Here is an 18,738-nt window from a genome sequence, read left to right as displayed (position 1 = left end):
AGACATTAATAATGCATTCATGTATTTATTTGAAGACATTGTAATAGTAAATGGAATTAACATCTTAATTTGTTTCCCAACTTCAGTGTCTTCTTGCTGTCCGATTCACAGAACTACCCAATCAGTCTTCCTAAAGAACAATTACCATCTTGTTATTCTCTTCTCCAAAACTCTTTACAGGGTCCCCATTACCCCCTGAATGAAGACCAAACTCACTATCTTGCTTTTTAAGGCCCTCCACAAATCTGTCCCTAACCTGTCCTTCAAAGACTATTCCTCACTTTTTCCTTTATGAGTCTTATGTTATAGCCAAACTGAATTAGATTATAAATTCCTTAGTCAAAGGTCTTCATTTATTTGTCTTTATAACTCTGATATCTATTATACTGCAATGTATATGTATGTCCTTCCCAGTCAATACCAATATTAGTGGTCTCTAGGTTTGTTGATTTTGTTCTTACCCTTTCCAAAATTCACATCACAATTTATCATTGTCATTTTAAATGCTGTTTGGGTGTTCTGACATGTTAGTGACTGCCAAACAATTCTAGTGCCTGCCATTTCAACTGCATTATGAAATTGTTAACTATAATACTAAGATGATCCCAGGGGAACCATTCTAATATCACCTGCAATATATTGTTGATGCCTTCTTTATTTGCAACCTACCTAATCCAAACTTAACCCAGGCCTTTCTCATCTGAAGATAGGGCTACCACATATACTGAATCCTTGCTTAGCCTAGTGTTGCAAAGAGTATATTTTTGTGTGTTACTTGTTTAGTAAAGGAATGAGTTAAAGGCTTTATCAAAGCGCAGGATTTGCGCTATTTTATTTTCCTAACTAGTGGATAGTATGCCACTATTGCAAAGAAAAAAAACATAGTCAATTTTAATATTATTTTAAAGGACATACTGTTTTCAATTCAATACACTGTGATTATTTATATAATTATACATTAATTATTCATAGACTTGTTATAGCTGCTTGTAACATTAGTGCTTTAAAACAGAAAGGAATAAAGGTAACACTCAAAGTTTAAAAAAAAAAAAGAGGACAAATCATAGATATTTCACGACTAGTAAGATGCTTTTCCATCTCAGTAATCATCACTGCCCCATTACTCAAGTCAAAAACAGAAAAGTCATCCTTCCCTTCTTCCCTTATCTTCTGCATCCAAATTAATAGAACCAGGTTCTATTAGTTTTTCCAAGAAAATATGTTCTCATCTCCACTGCAACCATATTAGTGACAGATGCACTTCAAACCTAGTCATTTTCTTATTGAATTACTACAATAATATCATCCTAATTGGTTGCTCACCTACCTGTCTCACCCTTCTATAATTCATTCTAAAGTTAACCAACAATTCTTACTTTCCTCCTTAAAACCTTCTAGTTGTTTTCTATTGGATGTAGAATAGCACCCTAAATCCTTATGATAGCCTGCATAGAAGACCTCCACGAGGTCCTCCCCAGCAACCTGTCCTACTCCTTCTCTTACTAGTAAGTTCCTTAAGTAAATCAATCTCCTTTACAACATAGGGCCTTTGACATGCTTCTACCTCTGCTTGGAAGTGTTTCCCCCACGGTTTGCATATTTTTTTCAGGCTGCAATGCCAATATCACTTTAACAGAGAATCTTTCCCTGACCATTGATTCCTAAATATAATTTTTAGTCCTTTGCTATCATATCAGTCATTTAATTGGCTTCATAATATTTACTACAGCAATGAATTGGTTGGTAATCTTGCTCATATATTTACTGCTTTTTTGTATTTTTCCTCCCTTCCTACTTGTCTAAATTAGCAGACACTTGAGAGCCAGAAAATTGTCCTCTTGTTAACTTCTATATACCATGGTCTAGAGCAAGAATTGGCAAACTATGGCTTCTGAACCAACATAGCTTGCTGCCTTTCTTTGTACACAAAGTTTTGTTGGAAACGCTGCCACACCCATTTATTTAAATATTGTCCCTGGCTGTTTTCTTGCTACAGTGACAGAGTCAAGTAGCTGTAACAGAGATCATATAGCCTCAAGCCTAAAATATTTACTTTCTGACTATTGACAGAAAAAGTTTGCCAAACCTTAAGACTTGAGGGAAGCTAAGGAAGTTGCAAAAAATGATCAGTTATGTAGTCAAGGACCTAACCTATTTCAGAGCTTGAATTGGGATATTAGCAGTAGACAATAAGAGAAGTAGAGACCTCCTCCAGAGATAGAATCTACAGCATTTGACAACTGGCTAGATGTAAGGAATAAAGGAAGAAGGTGAGGTGACTGCAGGGTTTTAAGTCTGGATTACTTAGAGAATGTTGGTACCATTAACAAAAAACTGGGATGTAAGAAGAAGGATGTGATCTGGGGAAAGGACAATGAATATGATATTGGAAGTATTACACAAAATGTCAGCAGTACATTGTGGCAGAGATGGCAAGCTGACAGCCGTTTAGAGCTCAAGGAAGTGACAGAGACTAGAAAGCTGTATTTCAGATTCACATTTGTTTGACCAAGAACAATTTTTGAAATTTGGAAAGTAAACACTCAAGGAGATTTTTTTAAAAAAGAATGTATTTAAGAACAGGAGTTTAAGAAATTAGTATATTTAATAAAGAAAAGAGACACAAGAAAAAGAAATAGTCAATGAAGAAGAAAAATTACATTGGTTTCCAGAAGAGATGGTTTTTGAGTGCTTACTGCTCCAAAAAGTTAAAAATGTAAAATGGAAGAGAGAAACTGAGAGAAAAATTTTACACATTCATAACAAAAATTATTTATACACCTATTTAATTATATAAACATAAACAGAATTCTTATCAATTAAAAATAAAAATGCTAGTGCATTATACTTATAAGGATAAAGGTGTGATTGTTATAACAGTCACTCAAACAACAGTGACTTAAACAATATAGAAATGAATGTCTCTGTCTTGTAGCAGTCTGAGCATGAGCATTTAAGGGCTGATATGGCAGCTCCATGGGGCGGTGATGAGCACCAACCTCCTTCTAGCTTGTGATGCTGTGATTCTTAACATGCGTGTTCCTCTTTGTGACTAAACGGCTCCTTCAGTTTCTGCCATCATATTCTTATTCCAGCGAGCAAGAAGAGGAGAAGGAAAGTAGAAGGCACCTCTCCTACTTTCTCCTTATGGGCACAACCCAGGTATTGCACACATTAGTACTGCTCACATCCCATTAGCCAGAAAGTAGTCTCAGGAGCACTCCAGTTGCCAAGAAGGATAGAATATGTCTTTATCCCAATGACCCATAAAATGTGTGGGTTTATTATTAACTAAAGAAAGAAAACAGATATAGGGGACAGCTGGCAGTCTCTGCCACATACTGCCTCAATAGAAGAAATGCTACACAGAATATGAGAAAAAATCACAAAGAATACAAATGCCCTAAGTATAATCAAATAAATGGAAAGTATAACAAGACAGCAGACAATTCTGTCACACTGACAATTATACAATATTCTCAGGTAAACAGGCCTAACCACCCATCCCTTTATCTCCACGCAGTCTAGGCTACCTCCCTATCACACCTAGACTATGACAATTGCCCCTAACCCATCTTCCTGCTTCAAGTCTTGTCATTCCCAATTAATCCTCCAAACTGCTTTCAAGTGATCTTCAAGAAAATCCAAATCTTTATAAGCTTACTTTTTCCATAGGAAAAAATCCAGGATTCTTGACATGGTATTAGACCTTATAGATCTTCACCCTTACTCTATATATGTATATGCTGCCAGCCATCAAGAAATGCTTACAGCTTCCCTAATGAACCTTAACATTTCACATTTTTGCTGAGACTGTTTGCTCAGCCTGAATGCTTTCCCCTGGTCTCCTGGTAAATGCCTACTCATCTTTGGATTCAGCTCAAATGTAACTTCTGTAAGTTATTCCTGATCTCTCACTTTACCACAAATAGAATTGATTTCCTCATCTGTGCCCCTAGTGCACCTTGTGTATACTTTTATTACTTTATCACACATTATTGTGTTGTTTTAGTTTGGCTTCTGCTTTGCCTACCTCACTCATTAAGAAATTAAACTTTTTGAAACACAGGATGGCATAATCTCTTTCTTGTATCTGCCACATAACAGGCCTTCACTAAATGTTATTGGTGAAGTTACTGGGACCAATCTAATAACCCAGTCTCCTTAAATCCTGGATTAGAGTCGAAAGGATCAGTGTTACCTGAGGGCTCATAGGAAATTTTGTTAGACATAGCTGTCCCTGTGCCTTGACACTTGAACATTGCCCTGGCCTGGGCTTTCATAGAAAAAAGCAAAAGCAAAACCCATGATATCTTTCTTCTTTAAAAAAGAAAATGTTTAAGAGACCACTATTACAGTATCTTTCAGTCTGCTTTCAAGTTTTAGCCCATCTTATGCTGTAGCAGCACACTGGAAAGATGAACTCAGAGTGGTCCTGGTATTTGTAGTCCAGGAATCTTTTTGTCTCCTTTGATACACAAAATAAGATGGATAGACTCCTCCTTGATCCCAGCTATAAACATCAATTAACAGAGAAACGTACACTAATTATTTTTATTACTTCTCTTGATATGTAGGCTCTTTGTGGGAGGGAACATGAGAAAATTAAATTTGACTAAGTAAAAATAGTTCCAAGTCTCAGGAGATGTTTTTTAATGGTGACAAAATTAAAACTAGAAAGAGTCATTAGGCAATTATCTGACCAGTTCTATTTCTGCCCTGAGTACATTATGCCAGGGGCTTAGTACAGAATCTCGAATGACAAAATTCAGAATCCCTCAGAATTTTTCTGCCACTCCGAGTTCTCTCTGATTTTTTTTTAATTTTTTTTCTTTTTATTATTATTATTATTAATATTATTATTATTATTATACTTTAGGCTCTATGGTACATGTGCGCAACGTGCAGGTAAGTTACATATGTATACATGTGCCATGCTGGTGCGCTGCGCCCACCAACTCGTCATCTAGCATTAGGTATATCTCCCAATGCTATCCCTCCCCCCTTCCCCCACCCCACAACAGTCCCCAAAGTGTGATGTTCCCCTTCCTGTGTCCATGTGTTCTCATTGTTCAATTCCCACCTATGAGTGAGAATATGCGGTGTTTGGTTTTTTGTTCTTGCGATAGTTTACTGAGAATGATGATTTCCAATTTCATCCATGTCCCTACAAAGGACGTGAACTCATCATTTTTTATGGCTGCATAGTATTCCATGGTGTATATGTGCCACATTTTCTTAATCCAGTCTATCATTGTTGGACATTTGGGTTGGTTCCAAGTCTTTGCTATTGTGAATAATGCCGCAATAAACATACGTGCGCATGTGTCTTTATAGCAGCATGATTTATAGTCCTTTGGGTATATACCCAGTAATGGGATGGCTGGGTCGAATGGAATTTCTAGTTCTAGATCCCTGAGGAATCGCCACACTGACTTCCACAAGGGTTGAACTAGTTTACAGTCCCACCAACAGTGTAAAAGTGTTCCTATTTCTCCACATCCTCTCCAGCACCTGTTGTTTCCTGACTTTTTAATGATTGCCATTCTAACTGGTGTGAGATGGTATCTCATTGTGGTTTTGATTTGCATTTCTCTGATGGCCAGTGATGGTGAGCATTTTTTCATGTGTCTTTTGGCTGCATAAATGTCTTCTTTTGAGAAGTGTCTGTTCATGTCCTTCGCCCACTTTTTGATGGGGTTGTTTTTTTCTTGTAAATTTGTTGGAGTTCATTGTAGATTCTGGATATTAGCCCTTTGTCAGATGAGTAGGTTGAGAAAATTTTCTCCCATTTTGTAGGTTGCCTGTTCACTCTGATGGTAGTTTCCTTTGCTGTGCAGAAGCTCTTTAGTATAATTAGATCCCATTTGTCAATTTTGGCTTTTGTTGCCATTGCTTTTGGTGTTTTAGACATGAAGCCCTTGCCCATGCCTATGTCCTGAATAGTATTGCCTAGGTTTTCTTCTAGGGTTTTTATGGTTTTAGGTCTAACATTTAAGTCTTTAGTCCATCTTGAATTGATTTTTGTATAAGGTGTAAGGAAGGGATCCAGTTTCAGCTTTCTCCATATGGCTAGCCAGTTTTCCCAGCACCATTTATTAAATAGGGAATCCTTTCCCCATTGCTTGTTTTTCTCAGGTTTGTCAAAGATCAGATAGTTGTAGATATGTGGCATTATTTCTGGCAGCTCTGTTCTGTTCCATTGATCTATATCTCTGTTTTGGTACCAGTACCATGCTGTTTTGGTTACTGTAGCCTTGTAGTATAGTTTGAAGTCAGGTAGCGTGATGCCTCCAGCTTTGTTCTTTTGGCTTAGGATTGACTTGGCGATGCGGGCTCTTTTTTGGTTCCATATGAACTTTAAAGTAGTTTTTTCCAATTCTGTGAAGAAAGTCATTGGTAACTTGATGGGGATGGCATTGAATCTGTAAATTACCTTGGGAAGGATGGCCATTTTCATGATATTGATTCTTCCTACCCATGAGCATGGAATGTTCTTCCATTTGTTTGTATCCTCTTTTATTTCCTTGAGCAGTGGTTTGTAGTTCTCCCTGAAGAGGTCCTTCACATCCCTTGTAAGTTGGATTCCTAGGTATTTTATTCTCTTTGAAGCAATTGTGAATGGGAGTTCACTCATGATTTGGCTCTCTGTTTGTCTGTTATTGATGTATAAGAATGCTTGTGATTTTTGTACATTGATTTTGTATCCTGAGACTTTGCTGAAGTTGCTTATCAGCTGAAGGAGATTTTGGGCTGAGACAATGGGGTTTTCTAGATATACTATCATGTCATCTGCAAACAGGGACAATTTGACTTCCTCTTTTCCTAATTGAATACCCTTGATTTCCTTCTCTTGCCTAATTGCCCTGGCCAGAACTTCCAACACTATGTTGAATAGGAGTGGTGAGAGAGGGCATCCCTGTCTTGTGCCAGTTTTCAAAGGGAATGCTTCCAGTTTTTGCCCATTCAGTATGATATTGGCTGTGGGCGTGTCATAAATAGCTCTTATTATTTTGAGATATGACCCATCAATACCTAATTTATTGAGAGTTTTTAGCATGAAGCGTTGTTGAATTTTGTCAAAGGCCTTTTCTGCATCTATTGAGATAATCATGTGGTTTTTGACTTTGGTTCTGTTTATATGCTGGATTACATTTATTGATTTGCGTATATTGAACCAGCCTTGCATCCCAGGGATGAAGCCCACTTGATCACGGTGGATAAGCTTTTTGATGTGCTGCTGGATTCTGTTTGCCAGTATTTTATTGAGGATTTTTGCATCAATGTTCATCAAGGATATTGGTCTAAAATTCTCTTTTTTTGTTGTGTCTCTGCCAGGCTTTGGTATCAGGATGATGCTGGCCTCATAAAATGAGTTAGGGAGGATTCCCTCTTTTTCTATTGATTGGAATAGTTTCAGAAGGAATGGTACCAGCTCCTCCTTGTACCTCTGGTAGAATTCGGCTGTGAACCCATCTGGTCCTGGACTTTTTTTGGTTGGTAAGCTATTGATTATTGCCACAATTTCAGCTCCTGTTATTGGTCTATTCAGAGATTCAACTTCTTCCTGGTTTAGTCTTGGGAGGGTGTATGTGTTGAGGAATTTATCCATTTCTTCTAGATTTTCTAGTTTATTTGCGTAGAGGTGTTTGTAATATTCTCTGATGGTAGTTTGTATTTCTGTGGGATCGGTGGTGATATCCCCTTTATCATTTTTTATTGCATCTATTTGATTCTTCTCTCTTTTTTTCTTTATTAATCTTGCTAGCGGTCTATCAATTTTGTTGATCCTTTCAAAAAACCAGCTCCTGGATTCATTTATTTTTTGAAGGGTTTTTTGTGTCTCTATTTCCTTCAGTTCTGCTCTGATTTTAGTTATTTCTTGGCTTCTGCTAGCTTTTGAATGTGTTTGCTCTTGCTTTTCTAGTTCTTTTAATTGTGATGTTAGGGTGTCAATTTTGGATCTTTCCTGCTTTCTCTTGTGGGCATTTAGTGCTCTAAATTTCCCTCTACACACTGCTTTGAATGCATCCCAGAGATTCTGGTATGTTGTGTCTTGGTTCTCGTTGGTTTCAAAGAACATCTTTATTTCTGCCTTCATTTCGTTATGTACCCAGTAGTCATTCAGGAGCAGGTTGTTCAGTTTCCACGTAGTTGAGCGGTTTTGAGTGAGATTCTTAATCCTGAGTTCTAGCTTGATTGCACTGTGATCTGAGAGATAGTTTGTTATAATTTCTGTTCTTTTACATTTATTAAGGAGAGCTTTACTTCCAAGTATGTGGTCAATTTTGGAATAGGTGTGGTGTGGTGCTGAAAAAAATGTATATTCTGTTGATTTGGGGTGGAGAGTTCTGTAGATGTCTATTAGGTCCGCTTGGTGCAGAGCTGAGTCCAATTCCTGGGTATCCTTGTTGATTTTCTGTTTCGTTGATCTGTCTAATGTTGACAGTGGGGTGTTAAAGTCTCCCATTATTAATGTGTGGGAGTCTAAGTCTCTTTGTAGGTCACTCAGGACTTGCTTTATGAATCTGGGTGCTCCTGTATTGGGTGCATATATATTCAGGATAGTTAGCTCTTCTTGTTGAATTAATCCCTTTACCATTATGTAATGGCCTTCTTTGTCTCTTTTGATCTTTGTTGGTTTAAAGTCTGTTTTATCAGAGACTAGGATTGCAACCCCTGCCTTTTTTTGTTTTCCATTTGCTTAGTAGATCTTCCTCCATCCTTTTATTTTGAGCCTATGTGTGTCTCTGCACGTGAGATGGGTTTCCTGAATACAGCACACTGATGGGTCTTGAGTCTTTATCCAATTTGCCAGTCTGTGCCTTTTAATTGGAGCATTTAGTCCATTTACATTTAAAGTTAATATTGTTATGTGTGAATTTGATCCTGTCATTATGATGTTAGCTGGTTATTTTGCTCGTTAGTTGATGCAGTCTCTTCCTAGTCTCGATGGTCTTTACATTTTGGTATGATTTTGCAGTGGCTGGTACCGGTTGTGCCTTTCCATGTTTAGCGCTTCCTTCAGGAGCTCTTTTAGGGCAGGCCTGGTGGTGACAAAATCTCTCAGCATTTGCTTGTCTGTAAAGTATTTTATTTCTCCTTCACTTATGAAGCTTAGTTTGGCAGGATATGAAATTCTGGGTTGAAAATTCTTTTCTTTAAGAATGTTGAATATTGGCCCCCACTCTCTTCTGGCTTGTAGGGTTTCTGCCGAGAGATCCGCTGTTAGTCTGATGGGCTTCCCTTTGATGGTAACCCGACCTTTCTCTCTGGCTGCCCTTAACATTTTTTCCTTCATTTCAACTTTGGTGAATCTGACAATTATGTGTCTTGGAGTTGCTCTTCTCGAGGAGTATCTTTGTGGTGTTCTCTGTATTTCCTGAATCTGAATGTTGGCCTGCCTTGCTAGATTGGGGAAGTTCTCCTGGATGATATCCTGCAGAGTGTTTTCCAACTTGTTTCCATTCTCCCCGTCACTTTCAGGTACACCAATCAGACGTAGATTTGGTCTTTTCACATAGTCCCACATTTCTTGGAGGCTTTGCTCGTTTCTTTTTATTCTTTTTTCTCTAAACTTCCCTTCTCGTTTCATTTCATTCATTTCATCTTCCAGGGCTGATACCCTTTCTTCCATTTGATCGCATCGGCTCCTGAGGCTTCTGCATTCTTCACGTAGTTCTCGAGCCTTGGTTTTCAGCTCCATCAGCTCCTTTAAGCACTTCTCTGTATTGGTTATTCTAGTTATACATTCTTCTAAATTTTTTTCAAAGTTTTCAACTTCTTTGCCTTTGGTTTGAATATCCTCCCGTAGCTCGGAGTAATTTGATCGTCTGAAGCCTTCTTCTCTCAGCTCGTCAAAGTCATTCTCCGTCCAGCTTTGTTCCGTTGCTGGTGAGGAGCTTTGTTCCATTGCTGGTGAGGAACTGCGTTCCTTTGGAGGAGGAGAGGTACTCTGCTTTTTAGAGTTTCCAGTTTTTCTGCTCTGTTTTTTCCCCATCTTTGCGGTTTTATCTACTTTTGGTCTTTGATGATGGTGATGTACAGATGGGTTTTTGGTGTGGATGTCCTTTCTGTTAGTTTTCCTTCTAACAGACAGGACCCTCAGCTGCAGGTCTGTTGGAGTACCTGCAGCTGTGAGGTGTCAGTCTGCCCCTGCTGGGGGGTGCCTCCCAGTTAGGCTGCTTGGGGGTCAGGGGTCAGGGACCCACTTGAGGAGGCAGTCAGCCCGTTCTCAGATCTCCAGTTGCCTGCTGGGAGAACCACTGCTCTCCTCAAAGCTGTCAGACAGGGACATTTAAGTCTGCAGAGGTTACTGCTGTCTTTTTGTTTGTCTGTGCCCTGCCCCCAGAGGTGGAGCCTACAGAGGCAGGCAGGCCTCCTTGAGCTGTGGTGGGCTCCACCCAGTTCAAGCTTCCAGGCTGCTTTGTTTACCTAAGCGAGCCTGGGCAATGGTGGGCGCCCCTCCCCCAGCCTCGCTGCCGACTTGCTGTTTGATCTCAGACTGCTGTGCTAGCAATCAGCGAGACTCCGTGGGCGTAGGACCCTCTGAGCCAGGTGCGGGCTATACTCTCCTGGGGCACCGTTTCCTAAGCTCATCGGAAAAGCACAGTATTCGGGTGGGAGTGGCCCGATTTTCCAGGTGCCGTCTGTCACTCCTGGAAAGGGAACTCCCTGACCCCTTGCGCTTCCCGAGTGAGGCAATGCCTCGCCCCTGCTTCGGCTGGCGCACGGTGCACTCACCCACTGACCTGCGCCCACTGTCTGGCACTCCCTAGTGAGATGAACATGGTACCTCAGATGGAAATGCAGAAATCACCCGTCTTCTGCGTCGCTCGCGCTGGGAGCTGTAGACTGGAGCTCTTCCTATTCGGCCATCTTGGCTCCTCCTTCTCTCTGATTTTATTTCTGTATTAAGTCTCCTTGTGATTCATATTAAGACTTTATATTTTTGGGCCTCTAGAACCTCATAACCTGTTAATGCTTCTGAATAAATTACAATGATTAATGAATTTGTGTGGCAAGAAAGGGAAAAGGGGCAGTTTTTCTAACTTCAAGGGAATTCGATTAGAGGAATTCTTTACACTTTATTATCTCTTTATTAATCTATTCTATTTCAAAAAAATACTTGTTCCTTCATGAAGTAATTAGCTTTCTTTTTTTTTTTTTTTTTTTGCTGAGGCAGGAGAATGGTGTTAACCCAGGAGGCGAAGCATTTTTTTTTTTTTTTATACTTTAAGTTCTAGGGTACATGTGCACAACGTGCAGGTTTGTTACATATGTATACATGTGCCATGTTGGTGTGCTGCACCCATTAACTGGTCATTTACATTAGGTATATCTCCTAATGCTATCCCTCCCCCTTCCCCCCACTCCACAATAGGCCCCAGTGTGTGATGTTCCCTTTCCTGTGTCCAAGTGTTGTCATTGTTCAATTCCCACCTATGAGTGAGAACATGCAGTGTTTGGTTTTTTGTCCTTGCGATAGTTTGCAGAGAATGATGGTTTCTTTAAGAAAAGTGTCTCTTTCCGTATATTTTGAAATCAATGATTTTCTTTAGGGTGACTTGTATCACACAGGATTTTAAACTAACAAAGATTATTCCTGAGAATAGAAACATGATCTGAACATTTATTTTTGTATTTGTCAATATTTGCTCTGGACTAAGGCTGCTTTAATCAGAGAGCATCCCTGTTCTTTTGCTGTTTATTTTTCTTTTTCCTTTGAATAGTTCCCAACAGGAGTTGGGAGAGAAACTTCTTTCTTCTGTGGCTGTGAAGCTACTTAAGATAAGTCTGGAGCTCTTGGAGGACAAATCTGTGGAGTACACCGGTTTAAAACTGAAAACAAAAGAAGGATGATAGGGAGTAAGAGAGGGAGCGAGAAAGAGGATGAGAACACAAGTCCTGAAATATGAAAATCTCTGCCTCAAGTTATTCCTCAGGGCGATTTAATTGTTGCCCTCTTTATAATTTTATCATGTCAACCAACATTTCCCCTTTTCTCCTGAATCTACTTTGAGTTTGGTTTATATTCTTTGCAATTGAGAAATTCCTGACTAAAAAGTGCTCTTCAGTCTTTGACTATAATAAAAACTTAAATTTTGGTTTTCCTCTCTGAATATACAAATACAAAAGCCTTAATTCTGAAACAAAGAATACCCTTGACATGGTGAATTCACAGTATGGTAACCCCCACTGTATCCTGCTGATGAAAATGATTATGGATAAACTAAAACATGGGGAAAAATGAATAACTATCTCACAGAATCTTAAAAGATTTTGAAAATGTTAACAATTCCCACTTCCTTATTTTAAATGTAAATTATACAAAATGTCTAACTCCTGCTATTCCGCTTTCTTGGGAGAGCTGGCAGTACTGCCACAGCTGTGTATGCAGAGCTGTGAGGAGGACATTGACACCTTTGCCTAATTAATGCACAGCTTTGCTGGACTTCTGTCCAGTCTCTGACAATGCCAGCAATGATAAGGGACCATTATGGTCTAATGAGCATGGAAAAATTGGAAATCCAAGCCTCCTGTAGAAATGTTAAAGCCCATCTACTAGTGTGGGGGAGAAAAGCTCTTAAGCCATTCATTCTATTCATTATAAATGTATTTTTGAATTAGTACAAAAAATTCTTATAATTTGATAGCTCTATTATGTAAGTGTATTTTTTAGTTTTTAAACTGCAAGCTGTGTTGACTAGTCACAGCAGGGAGGAACAAATAAATTAATCTTTCTTTTCATCAGAAGCAAAACTGAGTATGTCTAAATCAAGCTTTTTCTTTTTGGCTTTAATGAGGTATAATTGGCAAATAAAAATTGTATACATAAGGTATACAATGTGATGTTTTGATACATGTATACATTGTGAAATGATTAGCACCATCAAGCTAATTAACATATCAAACACTTCACATAGTTACCTTTTTTATGGTGGGAATACTTAAGATGTATTCTCTTAGCAAATTTCAAATATACATTATTATTAATGATAGGCATCATGCTGTCACCAGAACTTTTTCATCTTATAATTGAAAGTTTGTACCCTTTGACCAACACCACCCCATTTCCCCCAACCTGCCCCTCTGCCCCCCAACCGCTATTCTATTCTGTCTCTTTGTATTTGATTTTTTCTTTTATAGTTTCCACACATAAGCAAGATCATGAACCATCTTTCTATGTCTGGCTTATTTCATTTAACATAATGTCCTCCAGGTTAATTTATGTTGTTTCAAGTGACAGGCTTTCCTTCTTTTTAAAGGCTGACTGATAATTCATTGTGTATATATATCATGATTTCTTTATTCATCCATCGACAGACACTTAAGTTGATTCTATATCTTGGTTATTGTGAAAAATGTAGATACCTCTTTGAGACAGTAATTTCATTTTCTTTGGATATATACACAAAACTCAAAATAAATTAAAGATTTAAACATAAGAACTAAAACTATAAGACTCCTAGAATGAAACAGGGGAAAAACTGTATAACATTATATATGACACCAAAAGTTCAGGCAATACAAGCAAAAATAAGAAAGTGGAACTACATGAAACTAGAAAGTTTCTGTACAATAGATAAAATAATCAACAATAAAAAGGCAACCCACAGAATGGGAGAAAATATTTGTAAACCATATATCTGATAAGAGGCTAAGATCCGATATATATAAGAAACTCATACAACTGAATAGCAAAAAAAAACCCCAAAATTCCTAAATAACTTGATTTACACATGAGCAAAAGTCCTGAATAGATATTTTTCCAAATAAAACACAAAAATGGCCAACATGTGTAAAAAAAGTACTTGACATTACTGATCATCAGAGAAATGCAAATCAAAACCACAGCAAAATATCATCTCACACTTATTAAGATGGCTGTTATCAAAAGACAAGTGGTAACAAGTGTTATTGAGGTAAGAATGTGAAGAAAAGGGAACCCATATACATTGTTGGTGGAAATGTAAATTGTTACAGTCATTATAGGAAAACATATGGAAGTTTCTCAAAAAATTAAAAATGGAATTACCATATAATCTAGCACTTCTAGGTAGAAAGCTAAAGAAAATAAAATTACTAATCAAGTGTTTTGTCTTAATAAGACAAATACCTTAATAGATGAAGGAAATGTTGTTTAATCTTACTAATCTGATATAAAACTGAAAAGTACATACGGTGCAATGTAAATGTTCATCATTAATGTTCACTCCTAGTCCATTATTAATTCATGGTATGTTACATTGATATTTAAGGTATTAAATTTACTTGGAAAATTATACAGAGAATACCTAACAAATGTCCTAATTGTTCTTTATCCATACCATTAGCTATCATAACTTGAACTTTCCAAACAAAGTGTTTGTGTATGGATATAATACTTAGTACTGTTGTATTATTAGTATGCAAGTAAACAAGACAGATGATATCACTGCTCTCATATAGGAAACATTCTGTTGAAGGAAAGCCTAATAAAACACTTATCTATAGAATGGATTCAAGCAGCAGCAGTGAGAGGTGACAGCGTGCTGGCAGCCCTCTCTCACTCTCCGTGCCTCCTTGGCCTCAGCGCCCACTGTGGCCTCGCTTGAGGAGCCCTTCAGCCTGCCGATGCACTGTGGGAGCTCCTCTCTGGGCTGGCCAAGGCTGGAGCCAGCTCCCTCTGCTTGCAGGGAGGTGTGGAGGGAGAGGCGCAGGCCGGAACCAGGGCTGTGCGCGAGTTCTGTGTGGGCGTGGGCTCGGCAGACCCCGCACTCAGAGCAGCCGGCTGGTGCAGCTGGCCCCAGGCATGAGGGGCTTAGCACCAGGGCCAGCAGCTCCAGAGGGTGCGCTGGGTCCTCCAGTACTGCTGGCCTGACTGCGCTGCACTTTAATTCTCACTGGGCCTCAGCCATCTCCCTGTGGGATAGGGCCCAGGACCTGCAGCCTGCCATGCCCGAGCCACGCCCCTCCTTCCCCCCGCCCCGTGGGCTCCCGCACAGCCTGAGCCTCCCCGCCAGGTGCCGCCCCCTGCTCCAAGGCACCCAGTCCCATCAACCGTCCAAGGGCTGAGGTGTGCAGGCGTGTGGTGCTGGACTGGTGGACAGCTCCGCCTGCAGCCCCAGCAGGGGATCCACTAGGTCAAGCCAGCTGGGCTCCTGAGTCAGATGGGTACTTGGAGAATTTTATGTCTAGCTAAAGGATTATAAATACACCAATCAGCACTTTGTGTCTAGCTCAAGGTTTGTAAATGCACCAATCAGCACCCTGTGTCTAGCTCAAGGTTTGTGAATGCACCCATCAGTGCTGTGTCTAGCTAATCTAGTGGGGACTTGGAGAACTTTTGTGTCTAGCTCAGGGATTATAAACGCACCAATCAGCACCCTGCCAAAACGGACCAATCAGCTCTCTGTAAAATGGACCAATCAGTAGGATGTGGGTGGGGCCAGATAAGGGAATAAAAGCTGGCTGCCTGAGCCAGCAGTGGCAACCCACTTGGGTCCCTTTCCACAGTGTGGGAGCTTTGTTCTTTTGTTCTTTGCAATAAATCTTGCTGCTGCTTCCTCTTTGGGTCTGCACTGCTTTTATGAGCTGTAACACTCACTGGGAAGGTCTGCAGCTTCACTCCTGAGGTCAGTGAGACCACGAACCCACTGGGAGGAAGGAACAACTCCAGACACGTGCAACTTTAAGAGCTGTAACACTCCCTGGGAAGGTCTGCAGCTTCACTCCTGAAGCCAGCGAGACCGTGAACCCACCAGAAGGAAGAAACTCTGAAGACGTCCGAACATCAGAAGGAGCAAACTCCGGACATACCAACTTTAAGAACTGTAATACTCACCGCGAGGGTCTGCAGCTTCATTCTTGAAGTTAGTCCAAGAACCTACTAATTCCAGACACAGCAGGATGGTGTGTTATGAAGATGTATAAGATGTAAGCCTCCTTGAATAAATCAAAAGACCTTTGTTGCGCCAAATTCCTTGCTATAATGATTCCTGTTAGAGTGAAACTCCTATTTGCTTGCAGAGGATAAATTTCATTCCAATTGGAGAAAAAGGCTTAAATGACTTCAAGAAACACATTGTAAATTTGCCACCTCTTTTGCATTTTCATGAGATTATTTTCCTCAAGGAATTGACATGCAAATCACCAAGGTCTACATATTTTTCCCATTACCTACAAAAGTAGTGACTATACCAATTAGAAATTTTGTTCACTAGTAAAAAATCAGTAAGAGTACACTGCTTGGACGCTTTTGTAAAAAGTTGTGCTTTTTTTTGTTTCTGAATCATTTCCCCTAAGCCAGTTTCTACTGACAGAGTCTGTCTTCTCACATTAGTGACAGGAAGAAATAATTAAGTGTAAGTTGTCACTTGTGATCAGAAGATCCATGAAGTAAAAGTGCACTAAATGGGGCAGATGAAATCCTGGCTGTCCTCTCTACATCTGCTGAAATAGAGTTAGGAATCATCTCTGAAACATTCCCACTTCTAATTTCCAGAATTTATGTGGATTACAAATGAGAATAATCTAGATTTTTCTTGTAGAATCTTGAAGAGGCGTTCTTTATTCTTAATCACTTACCCTTAGGAATATCCTCAGAATGTGCCTGAAATTAGGATAAGTCTATGTATTATAGTTAGAGTGAAATATTAGTAATTGTTTAATGTCACTACCCCTAACTTAACTGTTAGTGTGAATTTTGAGTGGATAAATAAGAAATATTTATTGCTCTCATTGTTCATTCATTCAACAAGCATTTAGTGAATACCTTCCATACACCAGAGATTTTTCAAGTAATTGAGAAAATAAAGATAATTAAGGTAGTTCTTCACCTCACGTTTCTCCCGGTTTAGAAGAAGATAAATTAGAAAATTGACGGTTAGAATATAGCATGGTCAGAGCTATGGGAAAAGAGAAACATCATATGAGAAGGGTGAACAGACATGAGGATGCAATGCTTGTTCTTGTTCTGGAAGGATACTTTGGAGCTATTTAGGAGACTAAGGATGGAAGACTTTGCTGGGTTGGGTAAAATGTAGCAACTGCAATAGAGAAAATTGCAGAAAAAAGGCCAGTGTCTGTCTCTTCTGGCTGCTGTAAAAAAAATACCCAGACTGGATGGCTTACAAACAACAGAAATTTATTTCTCATATCTTTAGATCCTGGAATGTTCAAGATTAAGGTGCTGGCTGATTTAGTGTCTTTTGAGGGCCTGTTTCTCATAGAGCCTTCTTGTTGCTTCCTGGGATGGTGTAAGGAACAAAGCAACTTTCTGGGCCATCTTTTATAAAGGCACTAATACCATGCACAAAGGCTCTGCACTTATGATCTAATCACCTACCAGAGGCCCCACCTCCTGATATCATCACCTTGAGAACCAGGATCTCAACATATAAATTTTAGGAGAACACAAATAGACCATAGTCACCAACAACTGCAAAGTCAAGTAGATATGAGGCTGCACCTGTGGGGAGCAGCAAGTAACGTGGTCTAGCTGGGGAGAAGGGTAAGGAAGGAATAATGTAGGAGGTGAGCCTGAAGAAAGAGAAGCAACGGTCAGATCATAACGCCTCAAATGCTTCCTTGAGAAGTTTGCATTTTATACTGAAGATTATAGGAGGGCACTGTAGATTTCCAAACATGGCTAGTTTTGTATTTTACAAGGATTGCTCTGGTATTAAGATATTAGCAAGACTGGGGATAAGGGACCAGTTAGGAAGATAAAAAGAAGGAATGAAGATGCCCTCCCTTCATCTCCATTTTTTTAATGGAAAGATGGTTGTGCTTCTACCTGAAGATGGAAATAATGAGAAGCAGCAGCTTTCTTCTTTGGGAGGTGGAGGATGAAGAGAAAGGCCAAGTTCAATGTGAGTATTCCAGTTTCAAAGGCATGTACAACATGTAAATTGGACAGTGAGATAAAAAGGGGATAGGAGCTTAGAGAAAGTATGGCTTAGAAATAGATCATTGGCATTATGATCATATGGGTATAGTCTCATTGGTTCTGGAAACCTCCATTTCTATCAGGCTTATGCTGCATGAGTGCTCTGGAATGGGTTTGCCTATTTTCACTGGAGGTAAGAATCATCTAAGGTATTCACTAAAGAGGTTCTTTTTTTTTTCCCCCCCCCAAGATGGAGTCTCGCTCTGTCGCCCAGGCTGAGGTGCAGTGGCGCCATCTCAGTTCACTGCAACCTCCACCTCCTGGGTTCAGGCAACTCTCTGCCTCAGCCTCCCGAGTAGCTGGGATTACAGGCGCCAGCCACCATGCCCAGCTAATTTTTTGTATTTTTGGTAGAGACGGGGTTTCACCATCTTGGCCAGGCTGGTCTTGAACTCCTCACCTTGTGATCCACCCACCTCAGCCTCCCAAAGTACTTTAAAAAAGAAATGAAGATAGTATCAGTTCTATTCCCAGAATGAGTGAATCAAGATCTCCAAGAAAAGGCCTGGAGACCTGCTTGTCTTATTTTGTTTTATAAATAACACCCTCAGAGGATCTTGCCAGCATGGAATTCTGGGATCTGCTTGTGTAGTAGCAACATTTGTTAAGCACCTACTGTGTTGTAGGCACACTACTCAAAGATTTATGCACATAAAGACTCTATCCCTTACAGTAGCTGGCCCTAACCTTTTTGGCACCAGGGACTGGTTTTGTGGAAGACAATTTTTCCACGGACTGGGTGGTGGGGTTGTTTTGGGATGATTCAAATGCATTACATCTATTGTGCACTTTATTTACATTATTAT

The sequence above is a fragment of the Pongo pygmaeus genome, chromosome 6 (genome assembly GCF_028885625.2).
Source record: "Pongo pygmaeus isolate AG05252 chromosome 6, NHGRI_mPonPyg2-v2.0_pri, whole genome shotgun sequence".
Taxonomy (NCBI): domain Eukaryota; kingdom Metazoa; phylum Chordata; class Mammalia; order Primates; family Hominidae; genus Pongo; species Pongo pygmaeus.
This window is presented reverse-complemented; position numbering follows the sequence as displayed.